Source organism: Pelecanus crispus, chromosome 4 (genome assembly GCF_030463565.1).
Source record: "Pelecanus crispus isolate bPelCri1 chromosome 4, bPelCri1.pri, whole genome shotgun sequence".
NCBI lineage: Eukaryota > Metazoa > Chordata > Aves > Pelecaniformes > Pelecanidae > Pelecanus > Pelecanus crispus.
Window position 1 is genome coordinate 37,408,722 of NC_134646.1, and position 6,580 is coordinate 37,415,301.

Consider the following 6,580-nt stretch of genomic DNA (forward strand, 5'->3'; position numbering starts at 1 on the left):
TTTTACACTTCCTCAGTGCTCTTTGGGGTAATTTTTTCAGTAAATTAACCACAATTTAACAGGAAGTTATTAAATTATATAATGAAGAGTGGCTTCTGCATGGCAGGTTTAAAGCACAGTGCTACACTCTCTGGCTTCCTTTAGAAAAAGCCTTTTCTCATCAGATAAACCTTTAAGTCCAAAGGCAACCAAATGCATCAAGAAATAGAAACATTCAGCACGTAGGGAATGCTAAATATTGAAAGTATCTGCATCCAAGAGCCCAGCTCCACAGAGGGAATTCCCAAACTTGCTTTTCAAAGGCAGAACTAACACACATTACCGAAAGAACCAAGCAGATGGCTGCAGGTTTGTTCTTTCTTCAGAGCACACTTTTGCTTTAGGTGGATGACACAAAATTTTCCAGAGGACAGTAGTGTAGAGAGCTAAATAGGCTCCTAGGGAAGACCCTGGTTCAGGGGAAGAGAAAAAAATGGTACCATAAATTTGTGTTGAATGCTGTCTTTTTCCTCAGAAAAAGGAAACCCTGAAGAGAGGAGGTATTATAGCCCTGACAATTGCTGTGATGAGCGATCCCTTCATATTATTATGTTCCATCTATCTCAGATATAAAACTTATCAGTGCAGCATAAAGCCCCTTTCCACAAAGTAAAAGCTGGAGATCTCCAAGCATCAGCAGGAAAGATGGTCCTGAAATACAACAGGGCGGGAGGGCGCACAGACAGAGAATGAAAAAACATTTTTTATTCCCTATTGCTTTCAAGGGTTATTCTGAGGGTCATCATCCCTTTCAGAGATGGTGCTTCTGTGCAGGCTATATCATGCAATGTAAAATGCTTATAATGTTTTAATTAAAGAATTTAAAGGTGTTAATTAAAGAAACCAGCCTGAAAGCAGTTGCTTATTAGAAGTCAGAAGTATTCTCAGCTACCTGAGAGGGAAAGCTGAAGGCAATTCCAGGATATTCAGAGGCAGTCCAAATAAGTTTCCAAAAATGTACAAGGATTCTTATATAGTTGGACCCTCTTACTGACCCAGTCATTATAAAAGCAAAATATTTTTTTCCTTTAAAAATGAATGTGTTTATGGGAATCAAACTGTTAGTCTGAGTAACCTCAAATATGGTTCTCATTAGCAAGGTGTTACCACAGCTTTCTTGACTAGTAGCTGGTATTCCTTTGGGTAATATTAACAACTGCAATCAGAGACTGTTAACTATTACCCAGATTAAATAGCTTGTCATTCAGATTTATGTAATCAGGGGGAGGAAATAAGGATGAATTCCATTCTAGCACCCACAGGTCAAGTATATATTGTAGCTTAGCTAGTATAATGGGCTTGAACCACGTCATAAGCTTGAACAAAAGCAAGATAACATATCTCTTCTGCAGCTCTGCTCAGGTCAGGATCTTCACCGTTTCTATTAAGCAAAGCAATGAGCCTACATGTGTTATTTTGCAGAATTACCCCGTAGCAGAAGCAGTGCTAGAAAAAACTTAACAAACAAAAATCCCTCAGCCAGAATGTCTCCTCAATTATTATCTTCAGCATTGCTCAGAAGGCTGCCATGCAATAAAACTTACCCTAATTCAGCAGGAAGCCTCAAGACCCATGTTGTTTGTAGAAAAAATGCCTAGAGTTATAATACTCAATCAGTTGCATGAATATTAATAGTGCTAAGAGCCTTAATCTGGATGGTTCTCAAACTTTGCAGCAGACTTGTTCAGCATTATGCTCATCAGGCCTCCTGGGAGCACTCCTCAATGACACAGAACTGAAAAGGGTTGCTAGAGCTGCGGAAAAGCTCGTACCGGTTCCTGACGCTGCTTGCACTGCAACTATGCACAATTTAGCAGCAGAATTTGGGAAGGGGGATGTTACGAAAAACACCACAAACTCCTGCGTACAAGGCTGTAGAGGAAAAGCAGCGTGCCAAGGCTCAGCAGGCAGAGCCTGGCCAGGTGCATGCCAGCAGACCGCATCGCTGCCTTCCCCTGGGAGCCTGGGCTGCAGCAGGAACCGCTCCTTCAGCCTCCAATTTGGTGTTAATGATGCTCCCTAGCAACTGCTGCTAGACAGGGTGTGGCCGCCTAGGTTTTTGTGAATGCTGCTACCAATAAAAAAGCCATCATCTTACTGTCTGATCAGCCCGGTTAGCCAATCTGAAAAGGTAAAAACAGTCGCAGGGGTTTGGCTTTTTACTCAAGACTTGAGGAGTAGTAAAAAATGCTTTGAAATCTCAGACTCTGCTTGGGATCTCTTTATAAAAAGTCAGGTCTGTCTTAGTTTTGCCCCCTGACTTGGCAGCGATTTCAGAAACACAAGCTGGGCTTTCCCCTGTGCAATTGCAGAGGACAGGGCACCAAGTGTCATGCTGCAGTTTTGGCACGTGCTGGTTCTTGGTGCCTCTCTCACCTCCCCACTGCACATCCCTGTCCCCACCCCGATGGCGATACCAGCTTTTTGTACAGTCTTAATGAAAACCAGATCAGAAATAACCCCTTCTTAGGAGGTTTATTTTGAAGCTCAGTCAGCTAACTACTCCTTTTTTTTCTATGACCTGGTGATGCTGGGGGCTGGTGCACTGAGCCCACCTGAGAACAAGCGGCTGAGGAAGCAGGAACTTCCCAAATCCAGCCTGCTATTGAACATAGTGTACAGCAGGTTGTGTTTTATATAGCCTCCCAAAGGCTTCATTCATTTCTCTTAAACAGTTATTAAAGCAAACGTCAAATGGAGGCTCCTGAACAGTTGGCAGAAGTCACATTGACCTTACTAGGGCTAGGACTTCTCCCATTTAAATAGAAGGGCAATCAAATATTTCTTGTGGTGTCATCATAAACTTACCTGTCCCATGGCTGCCATAAAGCCTTCTAAGCTGGATATGGCCTGATCTTCTAATGCAGAAGAAGAAAGACCATGCATTTCTTAACTTATTACTTTCCAGCAGGAAGGAAAGTGTGAGACTTGGTTCCTTTTTTCCTGTCGGTCACTTGGATTTTAAGCACTTGATATTCAGGGCTGAGTCTCTGAGCAGGGGGAGAAGTTTGTGCCATGAAATTCAAATCTGTTCCATGTCCTTTGGATTTGAGTTTTAGTTTCACCTCCGCTTTTCTTTCAGTGTTCATATTCCATACACAGTGTTAGCTGCTTTTTGTTGTTGTACTTCCAGGAAAGTCATTTAGTATCTTCTGATAAATACTGAATTACATACTTATATTCATGTTTGTGCTTATTTCTGAGATCCATAACTGTAGTTCCTAGAAGTTCAACTACATCAACAAAACCCACAGCATTCACTTTCTTCATCTTACCTCTCTCTGCTTAGTAAAATTCAGCAGGTGATCCAGGTGAATAACATGCTGAGGATTACAAAGGGTTTCAGCAAACTGGCTGCAGAGCTCAGCTTTGGCGTGCAGTATTATGATGAAACAACTACAAACATTTTGTTTAAATTGTTACACTAAAAATAGTCCCCCTTTAAAATCTTGTTGCATAAGAAAAGCTGATAATTGCTTAAAAGGTATAGAATAAGCTGAAATTTTTAAGTAACTGCCTTAAGTTTGCAGTCAGATAATTAAATTTGATGCTTTCTAATAACCACAGGAACTAAGGAGGAATTATTATTGTTATACATCCATGGAATCTAGATATACTGTAGGAGGATTTGCTCTTTGAAGCAGTATGTATTTGTCATGGGCAGTGTCAAGATACTGAACTTGATGAACAAATTGCTTAATGACATATTTTTCTACCTTTTTTTTTTCCCCTTCATCTGTCTTTCTTTACCTAAAATAGGTTACAATCTTGTCTATCATTTTTTTAAATGAAAAATGACTACAACATGTTTCATTAAGATCCATCTATGACAATACTAGCATCGGAAGCATAGTATGCTTAATGCATTAGGCTTTCACTGATGAAGTCTTACATTCTGTTTCAGAATAGCTCCCATGCAATTTGAATTTCATTATTTAAATCGGGTTTCTAATGGCTACAATTAGTAGTCTCTGTTTAAGGGAAGACCAGCACTGAAATGTCAGACATTTCTGCCTTTTAGATTGTAAAAGCAAAGAAAAGATTACTACCAAACCAAATACAAAGAAAACCAGTATCTGACAACACTGAATGCTTGAAGCCTCTCATGCTCTCTACTTTCTCATCAGCCACAAGCTTCCTATATAATCTTAGCTACATGCTAGAGCTACTGAAGAATTACAGAGCCTGAAATCTGGGTAAGGCAGTGACCAGCCTTTGAGGCTTTATCTGCACTGACATCAAAGCCTGCTCCTCAAACCACCCTTCACCTGAACCAGCCAGTAGCTACCTGCACTGGAAGTCCTTATATCTCAGCCCTTGGGAGCAATTTAGCCCAGCCTCAGGAACGGGTATCACCTGGAGTGACTTTGCCCACCACTTTGCTTTGGTGTGGTCCTCTCATGCTGTACGCTTCAAGCAGTAGTGCCAAAAGTTTGTGTTCCTGGCTCACAGCTGTGGCTTGAGATTTGAGATAAGCATGGAAATAAAAGCAAGGCTGATTGCCTGATAGTTCCTACTAGGGGAAGTAGGCAGTATGATGCTAGTTCCTGTGGTTCTTAGGTAAGATGTATGTTAGGGAGTCTTGGGCTGACCAGACCCTAAATAATGGCTTTTTATGAACCTGTTGAAACTTGCATCACAACTCTGAGTTGGGTGTGTTGATCTTGTGTGGTGCTAGGAAAACAACAGATACCTTGGAGGTTGCTCTTAATGAATGGTATGTTGGATTAGAAAGTAGCCATTACATGTGAATGCTGAAGACAGGATTTTTCTAAGTCTCTCTTTTTTTTTTTTTTTTTTTTTCCCTCTTATGTTCTTGGAGCTGTTTTCAGTTGGCCTGCTTTTATGTTAGTCTAATGAAGAGCCAGATAGGAAACTGGATGTATCCCTGTGCTGAGTGTTTCTGTTGGTTTGCTCTCAGCAGCTCCTGGCTCAGCATGGGGGTTTTCTGGACTGTTGTTTAGAGGCCCTTTTGGGAGTCAGGCAGTCTGTAAAGTGACCAAAAGGAAACCAAAAGAGAAGACATCAGGCAACAGATGTCCTATTGGCTATGTCACTAGTGCTTCAGAGTGATGGCCAGACTTGTAACATGACAAATAGTGAGTGCATCATATTGTTATTATTCATTGTTGCTACTAAATGTTTCTTGCTGCTGGGTATTGCTTGAAATGAAGTATTTGGAAGTATTTCATTATGTCTGGAGCAGCAAAAGGAGGGGGGAAAAAGAAGTACAATTTTAAGAGTATACCTAGAATCAATTGTGCTCTGATTTGTGTACCCTGAAATGGTTATGTATTGGCAAAAAAGGTATCTGTAGCAAAACATTTGTTCCAACACTGCAAATTGCAGGTATGGCTCTCTGATCCCTGAAGGTATTGACTGAGTCAGAAGGAGAGATTTAGAATTCTGACTTCAATGACACTACCCTAATTTACATCAGCCAAGGAGCCTCTGTGTGCTTTTTAGCCTTATCTGCTTGACAACTTGTCCATCTTCTCATGTGACTTGTCTGTTTTCTGCTCTTAGGCTCTAGTCTTCTGCACATTAGTGGGTGTCATGGTAACTGAGGAGCAACCACGCGCGATAGGCTAGCAAAAAACCCAGAACTGCTGATGGTTAAGAAATAACTCAAAGGAGTATTTCAGTAATGTGAAAAATCAAGACAGACACTTAAACTGGTCTTTGCGGGTTTTTTGTAAAGTAGCACAGTGGCAGTAAATGAACAGGACAGCTGGACCGTCTAACAGCAATGTGATCGTTCAGTTAGACACATTGGCAAACAACAGGGTATGGGTTCAAATTTGGGCAGTTTCTTCTGCCTATGCAGAAAGGAGGCTGAAGGCAGCAAACTCTGGAAATGTTTAGGTTCATGTTTTGGCAGTGTTTGTGGCCAGAGAAGCAAAGATGAAACTCACCTTTGCACAGCTAGGAACCAGATAAAACCCTTTACATTGCTTATTCCCACTGGGCACGTAAGAGGTGCAGTGGGAGCTTGCTGTGGTGTGGGCTTGTGAGAAGGAGCTGCAGGGTGGAATGTGCCAGTGTGACCTACCAGGTGGCTGGGGGGCAGCTTGGTGATGGGGGGGTGCCTCAGCAAAGAGGTTCAACTTTAATCCAGAGTGATGTGTGCTAAGGGATCACAAGTTTGAGAAACACTGATTCAAAAAAAAATCTGGTTCACAATTCAAATCCTCTTAATCTACTGACTTCTAGATAGTCTAAAGATATGTGGAAGACAAGGAATGAGCTTGGCCTATAACTCCTAGATCTTGGACTTTCACCTGTGCTGATATCCTCCAGCTATATCCATGTGTCCTTGAAAAACAGGCCCTTTCCCAAGTGCATTGAAGACTGCAGAGGGGGCATCTGCATAACTGCAGGACCTTAGGGGTGTTAGATAATCTTCTAACCATGTCCTGGCCAACAAATGTCTCTACTTTAGCCAACTGCTAATGGTAGCTCAGAGTTCCCATGTCATGGCGGGAAAGTGACATTTCTTCAGAAGAAGTCTTAGAATAACAAATGCATCCTGGTCCTAGGT